The sequence below is a fragment of the Neltuma alba genome, unplaced genomic scaffold (assembly GCF_004799145.2).
Source record: "Neltuma alba isolate B1F8T4 unplaced genomic scaffold, ASM479914v2 tig00001562_pilon, whole genome shotgun sequence".
In the NCBI taxonomy this organism is placed as follows: Eukaryota; Viridiplantae; Streptophyta; class Magnoliopsida; order Fabales; family Fabaceae; genus Neltuma; species Neltuma alba.
In genome coordinates, this window is record NW_021632512.1 from 122672 (window position 1) to 148919 (window position 26248).

General features: G+C 33.8%; 2 pseudogenes; both read left to right on the forward strand.

Annotated features, from left to right (window-relative positions):
• Positions 1-885: 885 nt before the first annotated feature.
• LOC114759135 (cytosolic sulfotransferase 15-like) lies at positions 886-1961 on the forward strand (annotated as a pseudogene).
• An 8200-nt stretch (positions 1962-10161) lies between these two features.
• LOC114759141 (cytosolic sulfotransferase 15-like) lies at positions 10162-11189 on the forward strand (annotated as a pseudogene).
• Positions 11190-26248: the final 15059 nt, after the last annotated feature.

A 26248-nucleotide genomic window follows, 5' to 3' on the forward strand; every position in this document is an offset into this window, starting at 1 on the left:
AATATACTTTTGAATTAACTTCCTTATCTTCTTCATTTCCGCAGCTGGACCGTGGATCCGTGAATCCATTCACACGCATGCTTGATATTCAGATCTGTCTGCCATCTGGCCTTGTTTTTCAAATAATTAAATCGGAGTCTGGGTCATGTTATAAATAATGCAACTTGCTTATTAGTCTAATAGTCTTATATGTAATGTTTCAACCCATTTTATTTATCATACTCATACTTTCCATTCTTTCCCTATATGAACTCTTTTGATATTCTTCTAACAATAATTTAAATTTTGGTGAGAAAAAATAATTCAAATGCATCCATAGATCATGGCATCATGCAATCCCCATCCAAACTAATTTGATCTATCTTCCTCTGCCAATCTCACTATATTTTCCCTTAGTTTGGATAAACTTGTTCCTCTCCAGATCAGTCTCTTTTTCCTGTTGATGTTCCTTTTTTTTTTTTTTTTAACCGGAGTAATTTAATTCCAAGTTTTTAAAAAATACACATACATATTTAAGAAGATCTGGTCACACTTGTTAAAATTATTGATATCATTACTTTGTCAGGAAAAAAAATCACGCCATTATTCTTAGCTATTTATAATTACTGGAGTCAACTTGTATTGTTCAAAAAGGATCGAAATCACAAATAAACATTGGACTTGGAAAAGTCAAGATAAGATTTGAAAGAACAAAGCATTAAGAAGCTCCAAAGTTAAAGTTAAGAATGGATTGATAAGGAAATTAACTACACGTACGTTGATGATTGATGTCTCAGAGGGCCGATATTTTAAATAGTTGCTAAGTGATGCTATAAATAACGGAAATATGAAAGCTAAGTTCTCATAATGCCTATTATCTCTTGTTAACTAATCATTAGTTTTCCGATGGCTGCAATTATTACCACTTCCTTCACAGAAAACCTATCAAATGTTGAGCTCGAGAACAAATCTGAAGAGGAAGAATATGAAAATTTTAGCCAGGAATGCAAGGGCCTGCTTCGTTCTCTTTCCAAAGAGAAGGGTTGGAGTGTCCCTTACATTTATCTCTATCAAGGCATCTGGTTTTCACCTGCTCGTATCCATCTGGCAAAAGATAGCTTCCTTACCAAAATCTGGCAATGCTTGGTCCAAAGCTCTTGTTTTTGCCATAGTGAATCGTAATCGCTTCTCTACTTCACAAAAAAACAAAAAAACACCCTTTACTCATGTCCCATGCCCATGACCTTGTACCTTTCTTTGAATTCCATCTTTATGGAAAATAGCAGATTCCGGATCTCTCTAACTCAGCTGAACCAAGACTTTTTAGCACATATTTCTCGTTTCACTCGTTGCCTGATTCAATTGCTAAGTCCAAATGCAAGATAATCTATATACTTATCCGGTCCTAAATATAAGACCTATTTTATAGTATAATTTACATTACAAAATGGGTCTTATATTTAGGACCGGAGGAGTATGTCGTAACCCATTTGACAGTTTTGTGCCTCTGGTTTTTCATCAATGCAATTGCACCATCATCATTACCCAGATTATCTTGGGAAGAAGCATTAGAGAGGTATTCCAAGAGGATCGATGAGTTTGGTCCATTTTGGACAAATATTTTGGGTTATTGGAGAGAAAGCATAGAGACATCAAACAAGGTTCTGTTTTTAAAGTATGAGGATTTGAAAGGAGATATCAAGTTCTATTTGAAAAGAGTGGCTAGGTTCTTGAACTGCCCATTTGATTCGGAGGAGGAAGGCAATGGTGTTATTGAAAACATTATCGAGCTGTGTAGTTTTGAGAAGATGAAGGAATTGGATGCGAACAAGACTGGAAAAATGGTGGGCAGGTATGAAAACAAGGTCTTCTTTAGAAAAGGTGAAGTAGGTGATTGGGTTAATCATTTTAACCCTTGGACGGTAGAGCAATTGTCCAGTGTGATAGAAGAGAAGTTAGGTGGGTCTGGTCTATTTTTTTGATTTCTCTCTCCAACTGGAATATGCGGCAAGTTTACTCATATTTCAATAATGGGCTAAACTTCTCGTCAGGTATCTTATGTGTATTTAGGGAGGGTTAGAGTTAAGGCACCTGAAGATAAATATAATACAGCCCTTGAATAAAGTGTGTGCCATACTGTTCTTTAGTGATGAGAACAAACATTTGATTGTTCCTGTACTTAAATCAATATTAATCTGTAAGAAAATTATTTCAATATTTTCTTGATTAAATCCATCTGTTAGAAAAGAAGGCTTGCCCATTGCAACACTTTCGGTCAATTCAGATTGCACAGCAAATTCAGACTTATTTGGATTAAGTAACGTTGGATGAGCCATCAACTTTTTTTTGTAGGAAAAAAAAAAAGGAAAAGCCATAATTAGACTCGATAGTTATAATATATTTAGAGGCTGATGATGATTATAGTTTTTAATATTTCCTCATTTTATAGAAAGGTTACTTCTTGCTCACATATCTAGATATCCACTACATTAAAGCCTTCTCAGAGTGATGATGTTCATAGGGCTAATCAACCTCTCATAAGAACTCAATCTACTTTGTCTTATGAATTATATGTAATTTTTTCACAAACAATCTTATTAATTGTACATACTAAAGAGAGTTTTTATTAATAAGAATAGTTTTCAATATTGTAAATGTCAGAAATGTTAAATATAAACAAAAATAAAACGCATACTGGATTGGATCCATATTCGGATCCGAGTTATTCCTCCAGAGTTTCACGAGTTGATCTACCGATACTCACACAGAGTTTAGAGACTCTATAGTCTAAACTTGAATGGCACAGTAGAGCACCACATAAGAGAGAATATGGGAGAGAGAGGGGAGAGTAGGAAAACTCAACTATTGGGGTGAGTTGAACTGATAGATGAACGCCTCTATTTATAGCTTTGGCCAGGGGTATTTTGAGAAGGAAAAATATCCACTACGTCCATTGGTTCAAATTTGAATTCAAATATACAAATATCTCTTAACTAATAAGACTATAAATCTGAATTTAAATCCAAAATTAATCTTAATTAGTTCTAAATATATATGTCTAATATATATTTAATCTATAGAATATAAATTAATTTAACTTATATCGTAACTAATTGGATTTGATTCAAGATGTTTGACCGAGTCAAAATATCATAATCTTGCTTGGATATTTGATTGGAATATTCTCTTAATATCCTGTTAAATAGTCTAACCCATCAAAGGCAGGTCCAACCCTAAAAATCCAACAGTAAATGATTAAAAAAAAATATTTTAGGAATACAACACACAAGCACATGTTTATTGCAAATAATTAATTTAAGGTTGATACAATTTTTATCTTTGTAATTTGCGCCCTTTTTGGTTTTGATTTTTGAAATTTCAAACCCATAATCTTGGTCTCTGGAATTCAATCCGTTTTAAAATGCTAGTCCTTAGAAGTATAATGGTATTAAAATATGCCGAAGTTTCATAAGCAGTATTAAAATAGTAACGTAGACATACCAAATGGTATCAACTTGGATCTTAATTATGTGGATAACACAAAAGAAAAAGTCCTCAAAACGCAGCGTACAAAACAATTATACAGAGGAAATGAGGTTTTAGAATGCAGTGCAATGATCACAGCTTCTAAAATCAACAAGGACCTGTTCTTTTTATTTCTATGCGCTAAAAGGGAAAAGAAGCTTTAACCACTGATATTCAGTATCAAAGATCAGTTTTTTGGCATCATCTTCACAACTGATTTTTCACCCAACTACTTCAGTTTCTGGTGTGACTTAGACCTTCAACATGTGTTCGAGTTAAAGGGGGGTTGACTTTGCTGACCCTCCTCTCTATCCTAGCCCCTTCCCCTTTTCTTTCTTCCTCAAATCAGTGGGTATTTTTTCTGATGAATACTTTTTTATTTCTCTACACTGTGTTTTGAGTATCTTTTTTTTACTTGTTATCCATAAACGTTCCAACTATGTGTTATTTTGGTGAGTCTATATCACCACTTCAAGGCCATTTACATCTTCAACGACTAACATTTTAGGACAAATTAAATTGAAAAAATTACAATCAAGTCTTTTGAGAATTGAGGAGTATGTAATGACAAGTTTCAGCATAGGAAATCACAGTTGCTCACTTGTCATTGGATCCTTTAATTTTGCTTATGCCTATGATCTGCATCAAATGCTCAATTTTCCCAAACAATAAACAAATCAGGATCATGTTATGACTGTAACAGATAAATTCAAATAATCGCATGACTAGCCAAGTAATACTACAAATATTGGAGACTTGTGAGTTTAAAAAGTTACGCCTCTGATTACGAGTGAACTACCACCTCCAATGGCTGAAACTATCAACCCTTCGTCCACAGAAAACCAAACAAATGTTGAGTTTGTAAATGAGGATCCATGAAAAATATGAAAAACTTAGCCAATAATGTAAGGAACTAGTTCTTTCTCTTCCTAGAGAGAAGGGGTAGATTTCTCCAAACCTCTACTTATACAAAGATACTTGGCTTCCAACGCCTCGAATCCAAGCGACTTGCTCTTTCCAAAAGCACTATCAAGCAGCAGACAATGACGTTGTTATTGCCAGGTTACAAAAATCTTGTATGACATGGAAGAAAGCACTCACTTTTGCCATTGTAAATCGCAAAGTATTCTCTCCTTCACAAAATAACCATCCTTTACTTGTTTCCAATCCGCATGACCTTGTTTGATCCTTTGAGATCAATTATTATGCAAATAACCAAAGTACTGATCTCTCCAATTTGCCAAAACCAAGACTTTTTGGTACTCATCTTCCATTTCATTTCTTGGCTGACTCAATTATCAAATCCAAATGCAAGATCATTTATATATGCCGTAACCCATTTGACGTTTTTATGTCATTGTGCATTTACTCCAACAAAATCAAAGCACCATATTTACCAAAATTGTCACTTGAGGAAGCATTTGAGAAGTACTCAAACGGGATCAATCATTTTGGCCCATTTTGGGCAAACATGTTGGGTTATTGGAGCGAAAGCAAACAGTCACGAAACCAGATTTTGTTTTTAAGGTATGAGGATTTGAAACGAGAGAACAAGTTCTACTTGAAAAGGGTGGCTAAGTTCTTGAATTGCCCCTTCAGTTCAGAAGAGGAAAGTGATGGTGTTATTGAAAACATTATTAAGTTGTGCAGCTTTCAAAAGATGAAGGATTTGAAAGTAAAAAAGACTGGAAAATTGTGGTAGGGGATTGAAAGCAAGGTATTCTTTAGGAAAGCTGAAGTACGCTATTGGGTTAATCATTTTGACCCTTCAATGGTAGAGAAATTGTCTAAAGTGATTGAAGAAATGTTGGGTGGGTCTAGTCTATCCTTTTAATTCAACTTTTAGATAACAGGCATCGGCTTTACTTTTACGTCATGTTCAGTTTTTAATATAAAAGACACTCGATCGTCTTGTTCAGCTTGAATTCTTCATCTCCAATTGGCCAGTTCAAGAAGAAACTGATGTAAATCCACCTTATATTACAGGTACATGTGGAATATTGAATGAAGCTGAATGTACGTTTTAAGCTTGAAAATCATTACAATTTGTACTTGTAAATCAACTTGTTATATAAACTAAAATGTTATAAAACCAACTTATTTCACAGAATAAGTTTAAGAAAATAGTGAATCTCATACCAATTATCATGAATATTGGACATTATTTGCTATGTACTATCCACTAAAACAATTAACACTCTCTGAAAAGAACCCAAATTGGGTGCCGGTCAAGAACATGCATGCTAAAATATTGGTTTCCAGGCGATTCTATAACTCCGAAATGGTTACTATTCATCTTAGTGCATCAATATATATAACAAGGTTACACCATGAAGTTACATATATAGCCCATGGAATTATTTGTACATTTTTCAACTTCTAGCAAAATAGTGCCGATGGAAATTAATTTCCCCTCCCACTTAATTACTTCTTGCTTTAGCTTGTACTTTTGAAGCACATAACCTAGTATGATTAGTCAACAGGACATGAGATTCAAAGAATTCTATAGCTAACCATTACCATTCAAGCAATCAAGTTATACTTCACTGAACTCATTAACAAGTAGCATTGCAAAGGACATAAGCGTGAACATATTCACACAACCATAGAATTATTAACAATGGTTGTGAAACAATTCAAGAAACTCATCCAACATATTCAAGCTTAAAAATATTCATCCAACTCATGACAAGGTAAGAAGCATCACAAAAACATAAACGCAATTATATTTCTATACGAGAATAGGTAAAGTTTTTTCCGTTGCCAATGTTCTTTCTTGCTCAGGTACCTTTTGAACTTGCAACTCTTGTACTTGAATTCTTTTAGGCTCTTGACAATTATCAAAGCCCTAGACATAATATAACACATTGCACTTCATTATCTAATTCAATATTCATGCCCAAAGCATACATAAATTCTATTCTTCCATACTTAAATTTTGGACTCTCAATTCATTTAATTTGGTTTAAATTCAAGTCCTTCGCTAAGCATTCCTTAAATCTGGGAGGTGGCTAGTTCACATAAAAATAATGATTGTTTTGTGAGCTGAATTCTTATAATTATAGTCACTGAAACTACTATAATATAATTCCTTTGTCCAATCAACTTAAATTTTGCGATTGAGAACCAGTCTTCCGATGAAGATTTTGAAAAACATATCCAAGAATGAAATGAGCAACTCTTATGCGTGTGGTAAAACTCTTTTTAAGTACAAAAGGAAAGATATAGAATAGCTTGAAAACAAGAAGATTCCATAAACCAGGAAACTTAAAAGTTGTTAGGTCGCAAAGTTATTGGCCCATTATGGACATATTCAGTAGGAAAAATTACTCTAGTTTGCAGCCCCACATAAGTATTTAAGATTGGTAAAATATCCCATATCAAGTAAGTAGCTGATGACAAGATCCAATATAAGAAATGGCTACCTAGGTGTTTGGAAAACACTATAAGCAATTAAAAAAAATGCTAAAATTCTTTTTATATAATTACCTCGTATACCATAAAAATCACTTCCCAATGAAATTACTTATATAAGATTGAACAGTAACTTTCCTGTTTAATATGGGTATCTCTAAATTTTTATTCTCTTGATGCCGCAATGCAGAGAGAATTTTAATATGTTATTTTCGTCACTTCGTTTCCTATTAGATATTATTGAACTATGGTTGTTTGACCAACTTTCTTATCTTCTTCGCATGCACAGCTGGATAATGGATCCGTAAACCGACCTTTTCGCATACATGCTTGATATTCACATCTTTCTATAACGTGACAGTTTTTCTTAATTTCAAGTTGGCGGGAAAAAAAAAAAAAAGTTTTTCTCGATTTCAAATAATTACAATAATCGGGGCCCAGTTGTTCCCCAGCCCCGAGGCCACACTGCAATGTTTTAAAATAGGGAAAACTAATTTAGAAGTTCTCGTAGTTTTCATTGATTTTGATTTAAGTCCTTGAACTTTTTTTTCTTTTTATTGAGTCCTTAAACTTTCAACTGTCAAATCTGTTAGCTCTTGCCGTTAAATAAGGATTAACTCTGTTAAAAACTTCCGTTTAAAGTGCAGCGATACAACTTGACCTTGTTTGGTGCATCTTGATGCTTGAGTCATCCCTTGCCCAGGCGACACAATGAGGGTCACCCACAAAAGTTTTCTAACAACATCCCCACACTCATTAGTTCCTGCAACTGTGACTCGGCCCTTTCACTGCAACTCGACCCTACCATTCCACCATAGTGGAACTTAATTAGAGTATGTACAGTGTTTATTGATTTCTTAGGCGAAGCATGAAAAATGTTGAGAAGCCTACATGAGCTTTTAATATATATAATTGCTATTGGGAAATCAAAAGCAAGCTCAGGTCCACCATTGAGTACTCTAGCCATATGCACGTTAATGGTTCGATGGAAATGACAAATTTCACAATCACATAATATAATATTATATATACATTCATATATATAGTGAAGATTTCGAGAAATATTAATTGATTCTTGAAGGTGTGGGAGATTGTAATAGTAGTCAGATCATTAGCAGTAGCCTTGTTTTGCTAGTGGGCGGTTCAGTTTACTCTGTTTTTTTAGTATTAAAACAGAGGAGGCTCTCATACTTTGGTCACTTTTTTTTATCTCACTCCTCACACACAGAGATGTTAGGGTTGGGTCCTTCTGTCTCTAATTAAGTTCCAACATGAGCGGAAGGGTTGAGGCATAGTGGCATGAACGGAGGGGGGAGGGGATATTTTAGAGGTCTATCACTGCTTCTTAACAAAAACTTATAATAGTGTTACTACTTATTTAACAGCAGGGACTAATGGTTTTAACAATGAAAAGTTTAAGGATCCAATAAATAAAAAGAAAAAAAAGCTCAAGGATCTAATTCAAAATCAATGAAAACTATAAGGACCTCCAAATTAGTTTTCCCCAGCCCCGAGGCCACACTGCAATGTTTTAAAATACGAACAAGATAACGAATTGGAAGGGTTAGCGATTTCATGATTCTCATTGTCCAACAAGCTAGATTGACGATCTAGATAGTTAAATAAAAATTTAATAAAAATACATATATGTATATATAATAATATATATATAAGAAGTAAATTAACGATAAGTCTTAACTGTTAACATGATAACATCATAATATATGAATTTTTCAATTAAATAATACAGTTCAGCTAAAAAAATGGTTGTTTGATCTAAACTGAGCCGTCAACAATTCAGGTTGACAGTCCAATTGATAGGATCGGCAAATCCGGCCGATCTAATTCTTTAATCATTAAATAAGCTTTTATGATCTTATATTTATATATCGATTTCAACATGTTTATGGGAATTAAAAAACCTTAGACCTAATTAATTTTATTTTAAAATTTAATATTTTTTAAACTTTTATAAGTATAGTATAACTTCTATTAAAAGGGAAAGATGGAGATAATGAGATTGTCCCACTTTCATGAAATCCAGCACATTATCAAAAGAAGTCCTCATCATTTCACTTTAATTTTCTTTTTTCCAATTAACCTACAATCATTTTATTGGATTGCGTATCAAGACACTTTAATTTATTATATTTGCGCACACTCCTCGCGAGTCTCTAATCAATAATGGAGGGGTCAGGACTCAAGACCACGAATTAGGGGCGCAATATAAGTTGATATAAAAATTAATAATTTAGTAATTAAAAAATAAAAAATTTGAGCAGGTTGATACGGTATTTTCTGCAAATATGCTTTTCTTATCTTATTAGAATTATTACAATAATTTGATGAAATTATTTTTTTCCTGTATTTGACCTAAACTAATTGCCGCTGATTGTTTTGCTGAAAGATTATTGATTGTTGGTGATTAGATGACAATTATTGATTGTTGGTGATTAGATGACAATTATTGATTGTTGGTGACTAGATGACAATTGCCTCTTCATAAATATTTTTATTTTTATATTCAAAATCTATAAAACACACAACTATTGGCTAAAATTATCCAAGAATATCAGTAATAAAAAACTATATAATTAATTAAAAATGAAAATGATCAAAATCACATAAATAAAGTATATGTATAAATTTTAAAGAACATAAAGGAAAAATATTTATTAGCTTACTATAGATAAATTAACAAAATACTCTTTTTTCCTCTTAAAATAAAGAGGGCAGATCACCAATATATCTAAAATGGTCAATGGAATCTATGGAATGGGGAAAAAAAAACTGCCAAGCAAAAGGATGTTTTTGTTAAGATTGAGTTTTATATAAAGTAAAAAAACTAATTTTTGAGTAAAATTTATTAATGTTTGAGTCTAGTAAATTTAAAACTTGGGATTTAAATTTATAATTCTTGAGTTAAAATGTTTCATATCTAATAAGTTTTTGGACTTAGGTTTTTTAGATAGTTTGGGGGTATAAAATAAATCTCAAGAGGGGTGCAGAATTGTAAAATTTACTTCCCCTGCTTGTAATTTTTTCTCAAGGTGTGGGTGCTTCATATCACAAGAAGCATATTCCTCCGCATCAAATGAACTTGCCGACAGATCGATCCTTCTGTTGTCATATTGTGATTATTAATTTCAAATAATCGCATCACAGGGCGAATGATCCTATAAATACTGGAGACTTGTAAGCCAAATTTTTAAGCCTCCAATTGCCAGTGAACCACCACCTTCAATGGCTGATACTACGACCCTGTCGTCCACCAAAAGCCAAACAGATGTTGAGTTTGTAAATGATGGTTACCAAGAGCAGTATGAGAAACTTAGCCAAGAATGTAAGGAACTAGTTCTTTCTCTCCTAGAGAGAAGGGTTGGATTTTCCCATACAGCTTTTTATACAAAGGCATTTGGCTTCCAGCAACTCGAATCCAAGCTATTTTCTCTTTTCAAAAGCACTTCCAGGCAGCAGACGATGACATTGTCATTGCTAGCTTACCAAAATGTGGCACGACGTGGTTGAAAGCCCTCACTTTTGCCATTATAAATCGCAAGGTATTCTCTCCTTCACAAAATAACCATCCTTTACTTGTTTCCAATGCGCATGTGCTTGTTCAATTCTTTGAGGTCAATTATTATGCAAATAACCAAATTCCTGATCTTTCCCATTTGCCTAAACCAAGACTTTTTGGTACCCATGTTCCATTTCATTTATTGGCCGACTCAGTTGTCAAATCCAAATGCAAGATTATTTATATATGTCGTAACCCATTTGATGTTTTTGTGTCATCGTGGATTTTCGCCAACAAAATCAAATCACCGTCTTTACCAAAATTATCACGTGAGGAAGCATTGGAGATGTACTCAAATGGGATCAATCAGTCTGGCCCATTTTGGACACATATGTTGGGTTATTGGAGGGAAAGCAAACAATCCCCAAACAAGATTTTGTTTTTAAGGTATGAGGATTTGAAAAGGGATACCACTTTCTACTTGAAAAGAATAGCTGAGTTCTTGGATTGCCCATTTAGTTCTCAGGAAGAAAGGGATGGTGTTATTGATAGCATAATTGAGCTGTGCAGCTCTGATAAGATGAAGAACTTGGAAGTGAACAAAACTGGAAAAGTGGGGAAGAGGATCGAAAATAAGGTATTCTTTAGGAAAGCTGAAGTAGGTGATTGGGCTAATCATTTTGACCCCTGGATGGTAGAGAAATTGTCCAAAGTGGTAGAAGAGAAATTGGGTGGGTCTGGTTTATCTTTTTAATTACTCTATGTTTTTTTCCTTTTCTTCGATGGAAGGTAAAAACCAATTCCATAGTAGAGCCGTATGCAATACGCAAAAAATGTCTATATCGTTGTTTAATTTTTGTTTTTTTATTATTCTTTTTCTTTCGTCTTATTGTATGAGATAGAAGAGCCTTTTATTATGATCTATGGTCAACTAATGATCTATCAACCCGCAAGTTCTTTTTATGAGGCACAAACAGGAGCATTTATCCTGGAAATGAAAGAATTACTGAACTGCACAAAACTATCATAAGGATTTATGTACAAAGAACAGGAAAACCTTTAAATTTTTAAATGAAAAGAATTACTTTTTAAAAAACCGTACAGTCAAAAGATTGCATTTATTTTTGAATTATCTATATATTAAAAAGACTTTAAAAAACAAAAATATAAAAAGCATTAAATCTTAATTGAATGGTTGAAATTTGATGAGTATTATGATACCGAGATTGGTTTCAGCTCTTAGTTATATATTTGTATGTTGGCTTTGAACTCAGCTAACGAGAAGAGAGACAAAATCACAATGCACACACATCGCTTGGTTAGCTGTGAGAAAAATTTGTAATGCTCATTTCTTTGTTTTCTTTCTTTGGGCTATAATATTTTTTTTTCCTGCTTCCCAATTTGTTTATGAAAGATCTGGTTTATCCTAGGGACATTCATTCGAGGGGAATAGTCCTTAGGAAATCATTACTTAGACGTGGCTCTGATTATTTTCAATTATTATTCAGCCTAAATGCAAAGGGTAAACTTGATGCTATAAATAACTAAAGCTTTGGAGCTATGATCACCAGCGTTCCAATGGCTAAAACTTCTGCAACTTCACTCACGAAAATCTAGTCGAATGTTGAGTTCGACAATGAGGCTTATGATGAAGAATATGAATACATTTGAGCTTTCTTTATTACCTATATTTCCAGACTTAACTCTCCCACACATAATGAATACATTTTAAGTTGCTTATCTAACATGGAGAAGCATCAAAAGAAACCAATTCTCTTCATGTACTTCCAGCTTTCAAAATTGTTAATCTAACCCTCCTCTTAATAATTTTGAGCATGATTTAGTAACAATCAACAAGCATATTTACACCTACATATTGTAGGTCCACTTGCAACTATTAGTAACGAGGAAACTCCTATTCAATACATTTACATCTGAAATATATACATATGTATTCAATATAACCCATGATCATCTCCTTCCCTCTCTCATATATTACGCCACTCGTACCAACAAATCTGGAAATTTTTTTTCCAGCTTGAATATACACTCCCAACCAGTTACAACAAACAAAAAGAAAGGAAGCAAGCATCATACAATCTCATACACATGTACATCACATATTCGCCTTTAAATTCCATATAACCCGCGCCATCTTCAAACAAAGAACGCCCCTGTTTCAGCCTTGAAGAAACAGAGCAACAAGCAGCAAGGAACAAGCAAAGAGGAAAAACAACATGCAATATCATAACTTACTTGACAAGCTTCCATTTACAATTTCTTACCATCATATCGTTTTTGTAACTGATTTTCCCCCATAACTCAGAATTCTACACCATATTTATCTCCTCCAAAATACAATGGATAAAAGGAAAAAGGGTAGGAGGATGTTCACAAGACTCACCTTAATCAGAATCAAGTGTTGCTGTAATGAATGGGCCCAACATAAAATGGGCTGACTGTGAATCTAAGACTAATGGACCACAAGATGTAATAATTGGGCTTATGAGGAGTGGAATAGGGTATTTGGAAAATGGGGGCTTACGGCAGTGAAGAGTATTGCGGTGATTTCTCTCTATCGTTCTTCTCACTTCTCTCTGGCCATTGTCCCTGTGACTATGGAGTTTCTTCTATTCTTATTCCCTTCATGTAGCTTTTGTAGCTTTTCATCTTATGCGTAATGCTTCTGGTTCATCTTCATCTTTTAGTATCATAATTGTAAGACTCGTTACAAATATATATATATATATATATGAGTATTGTAGCCTCTTATCTATCTTGCAATTATTTCTGTTAACCTTTCATTATAAAAAGTGATCATAACAGTTGCATGCAAGCCCTTCCTCTCCAATCCCCTTCTGTTCTTCCTCGCTCCCTCTCGTCTCTCCCTTGCCCTGTCAACTCCCTCTGGTCTAATCGAAATGAAGGGGAAAAAGAAGCTCCAAATGAATTTAAGAGGGACAGCACGTGTGGAAGCATGTGGGGACTTTCTGGACAATTATACCCCTCTATATTTTCTTGTTTTCAACTGCATCCCTTCATCAATTTTCTGACATTGTAAAATAAATTCAGAAATTGATCCATAATATTTTATATGGATTTTCCTTCCCCATTAGGTTCTTTGACCCATGGAATAGTTTCTGTAAAAATTTTGGATCAAACATTAACTCCTAACCATTTTTCTTGAATTTTTCAAGAAAACAACCCTTAATTCCATAAATTAATTGTTAATTCATATTAAGGATTTTATACTCAATTAGCTTCGTTGCCTCATAAAATACTTACTCGAAAGATCTCAACTCAAAAATAATCCACTTGCTATTTTTCCTTGAATTTTCAAGAAAACAAGCCTTTTTAACTCCCGAAATTAATTTTAAAATTATTTAAGTCATTTTTTTGGGAAAATAAATTTTTTCATAAAGTCTCTAATTCTTCAAAATTATTATTTCATTTTTTCCTTACTTTTTCTTTGGCATTAAATAATTTTAATTTCTTTTTTTTGGTTCTCTTGAAATATGAAAATTCTGAATGTTACGTTATTACTTCTCTCTCTTCCTAGAGAGAAGGGTTAGATGTTCGCATACATTTATTGCTGCCAAGAACTTTGGTACGGAGCAGCTCAAATTCAATCCATAAGCTCATTTGAAAAGTACATCAGAGCAAAAAATGATGATATTTATCATAGTTTTTGCACCAAAATCAGAAAAAGTGCTTGGTTGAAAGCCCTTAATTTTTCCATTGTGAATCGTAATTGTTTTTCTACCTCACAAAATAACCATCCTTTACTCAATTCCAATCCTCATCAACTTGTTCCCTTCATTGAGTTTGGCCTTGATAAAAATAAACAGATTCCTGACTTCTCCATATTGCCTGAACCTAGACTTTTTGGTACTCATGTCCCATTTCATTCATTGCCCGATTCCATTATTAAGTCCAAATGTAAGATAATCTATATTTGTCACAGTCCATTTGACAATTTTGTGTCTTTTGGTTTTTCATGAACAAAATTCTACGACCATCATCACCCAAATCATCACGCATGAAGAAGCTTTTGAGAGGTATTCCAAGGGGAACATGGAGTTTGGTCCATTTTGGATAAATATGTTAAATTGTTGGAGGAAGAGCAAAGTGATTCCAAACAAGGTTCTGAAGTATGAAGATTTGAAATTAGGATATATCAATTTTTACTTGAAAAGAATGGCTGAGTTCTTGGATTTCCCATTCAACTCAGAGGAAGAAAGTAATGGTGTGATCGAAAGCATAATCGAGTTATGTAGCTTTGAGAAGATGAAGGAATTAGAGGTAAACAAGAGAGGAAAACTCGGGCAGAACTTTGAGAACAAGAATTACTTTAGGAAAGATGAAGTTGGAGATTGGGTGAATCATTTTTCCCCTTGGATGGAAGAGAGATTGTTCAAAGTGATAGAAGAGAAGTTAGGTGTAATATCCAGAATTTTAAAGCTCTAGAAAATAGGCTATTCGGTAATTATGAGGTTTAAAAAAATTATTTTAAGAATAAGAGCCTCTATTTTATTGACAAACCAAAGACCCGATCAAGAAGGAAGAGGAAGAAGAGAAAAACATGAGTAATGTGACTCTATCTAGACTATTAAATTTCACCGATGAGATTTGGTGTTCTTGTGGAGAAGAGAGGATCATCATGTTTACAACTAATTTTATGGACAAGCTTGCTCAACCTCGTGCGATTGAGAAGGTGTCATCAGTAGTGGTGAAATAGATGAAGTCAGAATCTATCCCTGTTGTCACAGAGCAAGAAGGCTGTCATAGCCCTGATGTATACGTATGAAAAGTTGGTTAGTAATTTTTTCTAATTGTTGTAGCCCAACAATAGGAGGAGCCTATATTTGAGTTTTTTCCAACCAAAATTACATAATTTAAATTATTTAAAGGCCTTAAACAATTAGAAATGTGGGGAATAATTATTTGAGGATTGGAGTGAATTAACGGGAATAGTTACTTCTAATAAATGGAAGTTCTAAGTTCAAATTAATTTTTGGGCTAAGAAAATATTATTATTATTATTTTCCCCAAAACAAAGTGAAATTATATGCGGCCATATTGAATCCAATAAATGTAAGAAGAATTATCATATGAAAGGGTCTTTTTTTTTAAAGAAACAAATATGACAATTTTCCTGATTAGGAATTTACCGCACAATTAATTATGGAATTTATTTTCAAGTTGGGCAAGGAGAATACCAAAATATAGTCTGAGATAAAAGAGTGATAAGAGCCCATTTTGGGCCTAGTTTGAAGGAAAGTGGCGTCACTTTTGCAGCCTGCTTGGGAGGATGTTATTACTGTTATTTTCACTGGGCTTTGGTTTTAGCTAGCAGGGGATGAGAAACCGGAAAAGGTGGAGGAAAAGGGCAGAGAAATTTCTGGAACCAGGGGGGCTAGGAGGATGCAAAAATTCAACGGCGATCTGCATACAAGGTTGCCATCCCTTACTATATCCTCCTCGCCTTTCTTTCACTCATCCTTCATCTCCCTTGATTGCTGCCTCTTCCTCTTTTCTGCATCATCAACTCGTCTCCTTCATTTTTCTATTTTGTATCTCATGGTGGTACATGCTATCCGCGTGGTTTAAGCAAGGAATTGGGAATACGGTTAATGGAAGATGGTGGTGGGGGTGTCCGATTGAAGTAGGTAAATATCCTTTGTATGTTTTGGTTTCTTTTCAAATCATGATTTCTGTCCGTTGCAAGTTGGGTCTGGTTAATGAATTGAGGCAGAAAATTTTGTGAGATTGATGGGTTAGTTGAGATTTGCGTGATTGATTATTTATGGACTGTCATGATTTTCATTTAATTTTGTACTGAATGTATGCACCCAAGGTGTTTGACGAATTGTATGATGGATAGAAATGATTTATTGTGAGGTATAACGGTGAAGAGTGTGTACTAAATTGAGCCAGAGGCAAGTATTCTCTATAATAATAGAGCGTTTTGGTTGATAAAGGAATGTATGAATTGAATTAGTTTAAGTTTCAGATTGTCCGAGGGTCAGGAGTTGAATTGTGGAATGCACTTGAAGTGTTTGTTAAATGTTCAAGAGAAGAATTGGATTGGGAGGCTAGTAAAATTTTGCCAGAAAGCTAAGGCTTATGCTATAGAAGGGCAAAAGGAACTTAATTAAAGTTCAAGTTCATGAAGGGGATGGTGGGACACTGATGGCTGACAAAATGCTTCGCCGAAAGGGAAAGTAGAAGATGTTATATTTCAAACTCATGGCATTCGGTTACTTAGCTAATATTTAAGGGTGATAAAACTCAATCGTTATTCGAATTTGTAACTTTAGTATTTGTAGAAAAAGGGAAAAAAAAGGTTAAGATTCAAGTTCTCTTACTATATTAAATTGTTGCGAATTGAGGATTAAGATGGTATATCTTGGCTACCAAAATCATTTTGCTAAATGGCTTATGTGGCATATTATTGTTCATGATTGTAAGGCTAAAGAATAAGGATTATCTTGAAGTAGTGATAGTCAAGGATAGAGAAGAACCAAACCAGCATCTATTTGCCCAAGGCCAAAGCAAAAATAAGTGCTCAATACTCTCAGAAGGCATTTCACATATAGGGCAGAAGGTATTCCTTGGGCATTTTCGTTTGATGAGATTTTCTTTAGTAGCCAAAGCATTGTTTAATAAATGCCATAAGAAGTGCTTGATTTTAGGTGGAACCTATAAATTCCAAATATAATTCCAGAGTTGAGAGGGAACCATGTATGAACAACCAGGAGCCATTCTTCCTCCTCTTTTGCAACAGATAACCTGATTTGATAGATTATTTCCCATCTTTACAACCTAACCAAGATGCTACATCTCTGTCATTTAGGGACCTTCATCTCTAAGATCTGCTTTTTCTTCTTATCTGAAATCCTGTTAATCACGCCTTGAAGATCCCAGCAACCATTTTTAAACAAATCTGAAACTCTCATTTGCTTTTCAGTGTCATTAGCAGGTAAAGTAGAGATTCGTTCATATGGAGCACATGTAATCCATCTATCTCCCCAAACCTTAACATTTCTATTCCAACTAAGCTTCCAAATTAAAAAAAGCTTCTTTCTTAATAGTTATCTTCCTTCAAGAATGCCTAGCCAACACCAAGTAGCCCTTCCCCCAACTTTAGCTTGAATAAAATCAGATTTTGGGAAATAGATTGATTTTAGAATCTTACACTAGAGCTCTTTTGGGTTTGAATGATTCTCCAAGCTGTCTTAGTGAGCAAAACCTTGTTAAAAGGAAGAAAACTTTTGAAACCCCTACCAGCATCTCTCTTTGATTTTGTTATGAGGCACTAACTCTTCCAATAATATTTATATTATAATTATTAGTAACGGATTAGTAGCGGAATAGCAATAGAAATGAGTAACGGAATTTTTTCATCACTAATTCTGTCACAAATGTTTTGTGATGTGAGTTAGTAATAGATCAATAACAGAAATTAGTGATGAAAAAATTTCGTTCACTAATTTCTGTTACTAATCCTTTTACAACAAAATCAACGACGGAATAAAATTTTATCAGTAATTTAGGGAATTTTATTGCATCACTAATTTAGCGATGAAAATTTTGTCAACTAACTTCCGTCGCTAATTTTAGTGACAAAATTTGTGATGGATTAAAATTTAGTCACTAAATCCTGTCACTCATTCCCTTTTTTTTTTTTATTTTTTATAGTGAAGATTCTTCAAAATGCTCATTGATCTTATTAGATTGTTCTAACTAGGTTCCATTTCTAGCTTGTAAACACAAGACTTTATTCCTAAGTCTCCTTTAAATAACGGTATTACGGAAGAACCTAGTGTCTCTATCACCACACTTTATCCAATTTAGCCTAGATTTTTGCCACCAAAAGACTTCTTCATGATCCCAAGCATCTTCAATGGCTTTAGTAATTTCACCAGCTTCCATTACCTTATTCTCATCCCAAACACCCTCAGAACAAGCTTCCAATTTTTATCTTAAATTATCAATCATCTTTCCATTATTTGGAAACTTTTTTTACTCCATTCAGGGAAAAATTTTCTACGATTATTCAGTCTTCTGATGAGATCTTCAACTTTTTTAGTCAAAGAATTACCATTGATGTGCCAGCTTCTTACCATATCCTTATAATGTTCATGGTCAGCCCAAAGAGCATTAAATCTAAATAGCTTAGGAGCAAACTCATCATTATAATAGCAGTCAACAACAATTAAATGATGATCTAAACCTATAGGTTGTATATGAAAAACCTGTCCTTTTTGTAAATTTTTTCTAAACAACACATTTCCAAATGCTTTATCAATCCTTTCCCTTATGTTGCCATAAAGACGCTTATTATTCCATGGTTTAGAACCCTTAAACTCCAAATCTGTTAGAGCACAATTATCTAAAAGAAGTTAGAAATTTAAAACTCTTCTTGCTACAATAGGGTGACCACCTTCTTTTTCAAACTGAGGACCTAATTCATTAAAATCACCTGCACACAACTAGGAGCTTTTAATGCCATGAGCAAGAGATTTCAATATGTTCCAAGCTAGGTTTCCATCACCTTCTTTAGGGGGGCCATAAACAAAAGTAATATAATTTGGTACGTTTACACTTAAAGACTTTATCCTAGTATAGGTCAAGTTTTTAGAAGAATAGAGGATTTACGCATCAATACCATGTTGCCACTAGAGAGCTAACCCACTAGATTTTCCCCCAAGTTCCACATAAAATTCTTCATTTATGTAGAATTTTCTCTTCATTTTCTTAATCTTAACACTCTTCATTCTTGTTCCATCAAGAATATGAATTGGGGTTTAAATTTCCTACAACATTCTTTGAGGTTTTTGATCATCAAGGCATTCCCAAACCGTGATATTTCCAACAGATGAGTTTCATGGCCCCTCCGAGGCTGTTTGAGGCCAACTCCTACCCTTAATATTAGATTTCTTTCTACTAAGCATTTTAACAAAAGAGTTCAGAATGTCTCCTCCCTGATCAATGACCATAATTGCCTTTTCTTAGAGCAGATCTCCCAGCATAAACCTTAGCTCTCTCCTTAAAGCCTCAATAAATTTAGTAATGCTATTTTTCTTTTCAGTAATACCACCATCTAACCTTCTCTTTTTATATATAATAGCCTCCGAATCATCACCAGCTTCACATTTTAAAGCCAATTTTTCCATGCCCATAGTAACATCCTCCACATCCTTTCCTGAATGTACCACAATAGTCTTTGACATATTATCCAAGTTTGTAGAGTCTACCACAGGTGTCACAACTTTATTATAGTCACAGCTATTGGTGACTACACCAACAGCTTCCTGTTATTCATAAACTGATCCATGCAAAATTGTTAAGCCACTGTTTCAGCTTCATGATCATTATTCCCTGAAAGTACTCGGGAGTCATTGTAAAAATTCACACTATTTCTAGCACTATTTTGTAGAGGGTTGATTGAAACTACACTCTTTCCTTTCTGCTTATTTCTATCTGGGGTCTAGAGCAATCAACAATCTTGATTCCACATTGTCTTTTGAAAGTTTTCTTATTGAAGAAGCTCTTTCCTTCAATCTCTTGACTTCATCTCATTTCACTTCTTTCATCTCACAAACTTCTTCTTATTACTACAAAAAGGTCTATTTTTGTCCCTTATTTTCTTTTAAAATTGAGAATAGAGGAGAAAAGTACCTTATATTCGTCTGTTAAGCTAAACCAGACGAGTATTAGGCCCAAAACAGACAAGTATGGGGCCTCATACTTGTCTGTTCAAGGCCACCAGATGAGTATGGCCCTATATACTCATGTAGCAAGAGGGCTTATTTAAGACTAACAGCACACACTTGTCCAAAGTAGAGAAAACTAGCTTTTGCTGACATTAAGGTGCCACACGGGTACTCTTCTAACGTGAAAAGACCTGTCTCAATGGATGATTTGAAGTTAGTAGGAATGAAGTCTCATGATTACCATGTATTGACGCAGCAACTATTACCAGTGGCTATTTGAGACATAATGAAAGGTATTGTGAGAAGCACCATAACTAAACTATGTATTTTCTTCAATGCTATTTGCAGTAAAGTCATGGACACAGAAAAGTTAGATGAATTGAAAAACGAGGTGTATGTTATTCTGTCTCACTTTCCTATTGCATTCTTCGATGTCATGGTACATTTCCTAGTCTATTTGGTAAGAAAGATAAGCCTTTGCAGCCTTGTTTATCAAAGGTGGATGTATCTATTCGAGAGATATATGAAAGTCTTAAAAGGTTATTCTAAGAATCTTTATCACCATGAGGCATCGATTATTGAAAGATATCTAGTTGAGGAGGCTATGGACTTTTGCAAAGGTATCTATTCGGGAAATTATTGAGAAAATGAAGGAAAATAATTATTTTAATTAGTTAGAGGTCTCAATAAATTTGGGGGATTGATGAAAAATTCATCTAAATATTTATTTGAATTTATAAAATTGGTTTTAGGCATTGGAAGCTCAGGAATTAATTTTAAGGAATTTATTTTTCCTCAAATTTACCGATAAAGGCCTAATTGAAGAAAATTCAAAATAAATACCTAGAGGTGGTAAAAAATTCTGAAAATTTCCAGATCTTACTCCCATATTAAAAGGTGAATTATCATGTAGAGAAATGAATTTTTGGAAGTCTGGAAAAATTATGGAATGTTACCAGTGAATAGTAACCGATAAAGTTTCTAATTGGTTTGAGATAGTGTTTTGGTTTGTGGGTCAGCCCAAAACATTTGTGGGGCCTACAATAGACCCAAGAAGGGCCCAAATTCATGCACTTTTCAGATTCCATCATTTTTATTAAATAAAAAGTGAAAATCAAGAGAAAATGCTTGGAAAAATCTAGTGCAAGGCCACATGTTCAAATCTGATCATTCTCACACTTGATGGCTGTCACTTAACCCCATTGAGCTGTCCCAATTCAGCCAAATCAGGAGGGAGGAGGAGCGACTCATTTTCTCTATAAATACCCCTTGAAAATACAAAGAAAATGTTAGAAAATTGGGAAAAATAAGGGGAAACTATGCCACTATTCATCCAGTCACATTGCACAAAATTTTTGACGATTTTTAGGCAAGAAATCATCCAACAAATACCAAGGAAACACTAAGGTATGTCCAAGCATCAATATCCCTAAGTTTTACATTGATTAAACAAGGATTTTTGCTTGGGAAAATTCTGAAAAATTCGGTTGAGATGTGTGATGCTTAGGGAAGGATAGAAACCTTAATAATCAAGTGGAATAAGGAAGATTAAGTGGTGTATGGATTGATTTTTGGAAGAAAACCAAATTAGGGTTATGATGCATCATTTCGGCCAGCACTGTTCATAGGGAAGGAGTTTGTTTTTCATTGATTTGATGATTCCAATGGCTTTAAAACATGTTTTTATGTTGGGATATGTTGTTGGAAAGTATTTAAAATCATTGGAATCAAAAATGAAATTTTTGAAAAATTAAGAACTCCTATTCGGCCAAACCAGGTTCATGGGGAAAGAGTGTGATTTTCAAAAATCTGATTGTACCATTGGATTCCTCATGAAAAATTGTGTAGGATTGAGTCATGAGATGGTTGATTCTAAAGAGGGAATCAATTTGTTAAAAATCAAAGAAAAAGGGGAGAAATTGTTGAGTTAATGTTTAAGTATCGGAATTAAGTTGTTTTGTGATTAATATGGTCTATGTTTATGCTTGGTTTAATGGGCATTGAGAGGAGGAATTAAGGAGAAGCACTGTTCGTTGGAGGAATTAATTGGACAAGCTTTACAAAAGTAGCTTTGAATTATAATTTGATTGTTTATCTTGCTTGTTTGTTGTGATTGTTGTTGCTTGGATTGGAGGAACGTAGTGGTGACCTTGATTGTTTGATTGACATTATTTATGCTTTGGCCAGATGCTTTGTGGTATGTCAATGTGGATAATATGATGTTCCTCTCCTTGCATGATATGTGGTATGAATTCCTATGAGTTAGGAATGGTTTGGATTGCATGACATGTCACAATTAACTTGCATTGATTTACATGATAATTATAATTCATATGCTACTGAGATTTCTTTGAAATCTCATTCCTCCTATGTTATTTTATGTCCTAATTAGGAAGTGGACCCAACATGGAGTGAGGGAAAGAATTGGCCTTGGCTTGAAATGGTTTTATGAATATTATGTTATGTTAGAAAACTTTTATTAAGTGTAGCTAACTTTATGTTGAGATGATAAGTTATAGATGACATTTTGATGTAAATTATATTGTTATTCCATGTTCTAATATTGGAATTATGCTTGATGCATTATGGAAAGAATGTGGATGAAGGAAAAAGAGGAAATAAATCAAGAAAATGATAATTAGGGGATAGAAATTCCCTAAAACATGCCAATAATGAGCAATTGTTGGAGTTTGAGCATGAAATTTTATAGGCAAATAGATTTCATTTTTAGCTTTAAAATAAGTGGTAATTGATTAAATTTGAAGTTGTGTGTTAAGAGTTATACTCTTTCAAAGTTGGGCAAAAATACTGGAAATTTGAAAATTTACCAAATGAACAATATACTTTAACGAATTTTCTGGAATTATTCTGGATGGAATTGGACCTAATGGTTATTTTTCCTCCATAGAACTCTTAGCAAGCTTCATGTGAAAATTGGAACCACTTCGTTTCGATTTTTCTAGATTTAGTTATGAATTTTCAAAGTTGGCCTATTTTCAAATGAACAGTGTATGGACAGGATGAACAATGAAATCCTGAATTTTAAAATTTTTCATCTGGAAAAGCTGCAAAACACGTTATAATGGTTCCACTTAATATATAATGGAATATAAAGAGAGGTGTGACAAGTATTACATTTCTCATGGGGTTTACAAGAAGTCAAAACAAGAGGTCATGAAAGTTGATTTAAAACAAATGCAAGAAGTTGCGAAATTAGACCCTAACATTGTTGTTCAAGCCCTTGATCCTCCATTTGACCCTAGTCCCACACCAAATGATAGAGAACCTTGCCTTCTCTATTTAGACGACCCAAATATAAATGCTGTTGCCAATGCTCTTAAATACATACAAGGGTTTAAAATTCATCATAAGAAAATTGAAGTAGACTTGGTTAAGGTGACAGTCACAGCTATTCGAGAGGAGGAGGCAGAGATAGATGTCCTATTTCCTAGTGATGAGGTTGCCAAACTAGGCTAAGTAAAACATCCTTCCTTTAACCCGTCAGGATACGCATTTGGAAGTGTTACAACTTAAGCGATTCACGAAACAAGCCTATAGATTGAAAATTTACAATTGGTTCTTAAGTTACTATTCATTGGTTAAATTCCAAATTTTTAGTCCAACTTTAAAAAATCATAACTAATTATAAAAATATCGTATTGAGGGGGTTCAAAATTCTATTTGAAGCTCTTTTAATTTTCTATAGGATAAAAATATAAAACTGGACTTAACGCTTGTCAAGTTATACAGTTTATTCATTGAAGTTTACTATTCGTTTGGTCAAAACTGCACTTTCTAGTTTCTCTGTCCTAACTTTGATCAATCATAACTTTTAACGTACACATCTATTTTAGGTTATCTACCACTTCTTTTAAGTGTCAAGATGTGTACTCTAACCATACCAAATTTTACAGGTAGAATCAATCGTTTGCCTTACCTTTACTCTGTCACTAATTTCTGGCTATTTTAGGGATGCTTTATCCCCCTAACTTACATTAACAATTCATGATTAATTCTTTCTATGCGTAATACCATTCCATCCATGCATTAACCATTTTCATACATTATCTCATTCAGTCATACATGTCAATATCATCATAGATAAATGCATACCATCTACAACATATTTATGAATATATCATCATAACATATTACATAATATAATGTAATATTTATTTCTATCTTCTTCTCTTCATCCTTGCACTTCCACTTCTTGGTTTTTTCTCCCATAGTCTTTGCACCTATTATGGTTGGTTAAAGGAGAGTGAGATTCGAGAGAATCTCAATAGCAAATATTACTATTTATGCATACAATATGGATGTAAGTGTATGACATGCTTACTTAATCTAGCTCATGCTTACTTATAACATTTTCTTATTCCTAATGTTTCACGTAAACACGCATGGCCATGAAAAATGTCACATCCCAAATTTTAGACCTAGAAGTACTAGAATTAGCTTAAAATGGACAAGCTATCAGACTTTTTTTGACAGAAGGCCTAGAGGTTCCTTAGAGAGACAAGAGGATTTCCAGGGATTAAATTATAAAAGGAAAGTTTTCTAGGACTAAGAGAAGAGAAAGTTAGAGACTTGGATGAAGTGTTAAGGCCTAAGAATGAGAAATAGAGATGAATGTAGGCTAAAAGTTATGTTGGAAGTCTCAATGAGGTGAATTATAAGTTAAACCGAACCAGGGACAAATTGTAATTTTCCAAAGTCCCGAGTTGCAAGGGCAGAAATGAAAATTATACCTAAACATCCAAGAAAAATCCCATAAAAAGGGAAATGGCATGTTAAGGCTTGTATGTGAAGTCTGGAGGCCTAGTATAAGGAGTTGAGGTAATTAAGGGCCAAGGATTGTGCTAAGAACCTTAGTAAGAGGATTCCTGAGACTGAACCTGGGCAGGGACCTAAACACAAATTTTACAAAATTTTAGGCCGAAAAGGGCAGTGATGGAAAGTAGGCCTAAATACTTTAGAAAAATTTTAGAAAAATAGAAGTAAAGTCCAGAGGCCTATAAGAGGCTAAAAATGACGAAAATACCTCTAAAAGGAATTTGTAGAATTTTCAGGGTTTTGACTTATTTTGAATATTATCAAAAATAAATTATTTAAAATATAGGGAGGCCTCATATAGTTGGAAGAAAATAGAAAAAAATACTTGAGGAATTATCACAGGTTTTAAAAATAATTTCGTCCTTAGAAAGCAAAAAGGTTGGCTTTAACAGAATTTAAAGCTTATTTATATACTATCAGAAAAAAGTCAAAGTAAACCATCTAGAGGTTGACTTTTGACTTAAGAAAAATTAGAGAAATTACTCATGATAAATAAATAGTATTGGTACCCGAAAATAGATTCTTAGAGTCATGGACTGGTAGAAAGAATTCAGTCAAATTTACTTCGAAATAAATATTATTAATTATTTAATAGAAGAACAAGGGAAGAGCATCACTTTCTCTTTAGGAATGCTATATAATGCCATGTGGACTAATTTGAGATGACAAAAGGGTGCCATAACACGTTCTAGTGGTTCCCGGTAAGTCAAGACCCAAAAAAGAACCTGATATGGTGTAGAATGGCAAGATATGTGAAGGAATGTCTAAGGGCTGTATTTTGCACGAATTTTATATTAATTTTCTCACTATCTTAATGTCAAAATGATGAAGGGACATAGAAGAGACAAGTGTATGATTACATGAAAGACAAGTGTACGGTTGGATGAAAAACACGTGTACAGTTGGATGCAAAACACGTGTACAGTTGGATTAAAGACATGTGGCTTGATAATGTAAGCATGATGTCATGAAGATGATGTAAGCATGATGTCATAAGGACACTTGTCACCATAAGACAGAGAAAAAAAATAGACGGTCAAGATTAAACCACCTATTTTCAAGATTAATGGCTAGAATTTGTTTTTAAACTCTATAAATACCCCTCCCCTCCCCTCATTTCGTCTAAGACTCTTTGAAACCATGGGGAAATTCTTGCAAAATAAATTTTAGAGAGAGAAACAAGAAGGAGGAGAAAGGTCAAGTTATCCCATGTAAGATCAAGCTTTAAAATAAGGTATATTCATGATTTTTGATGTAG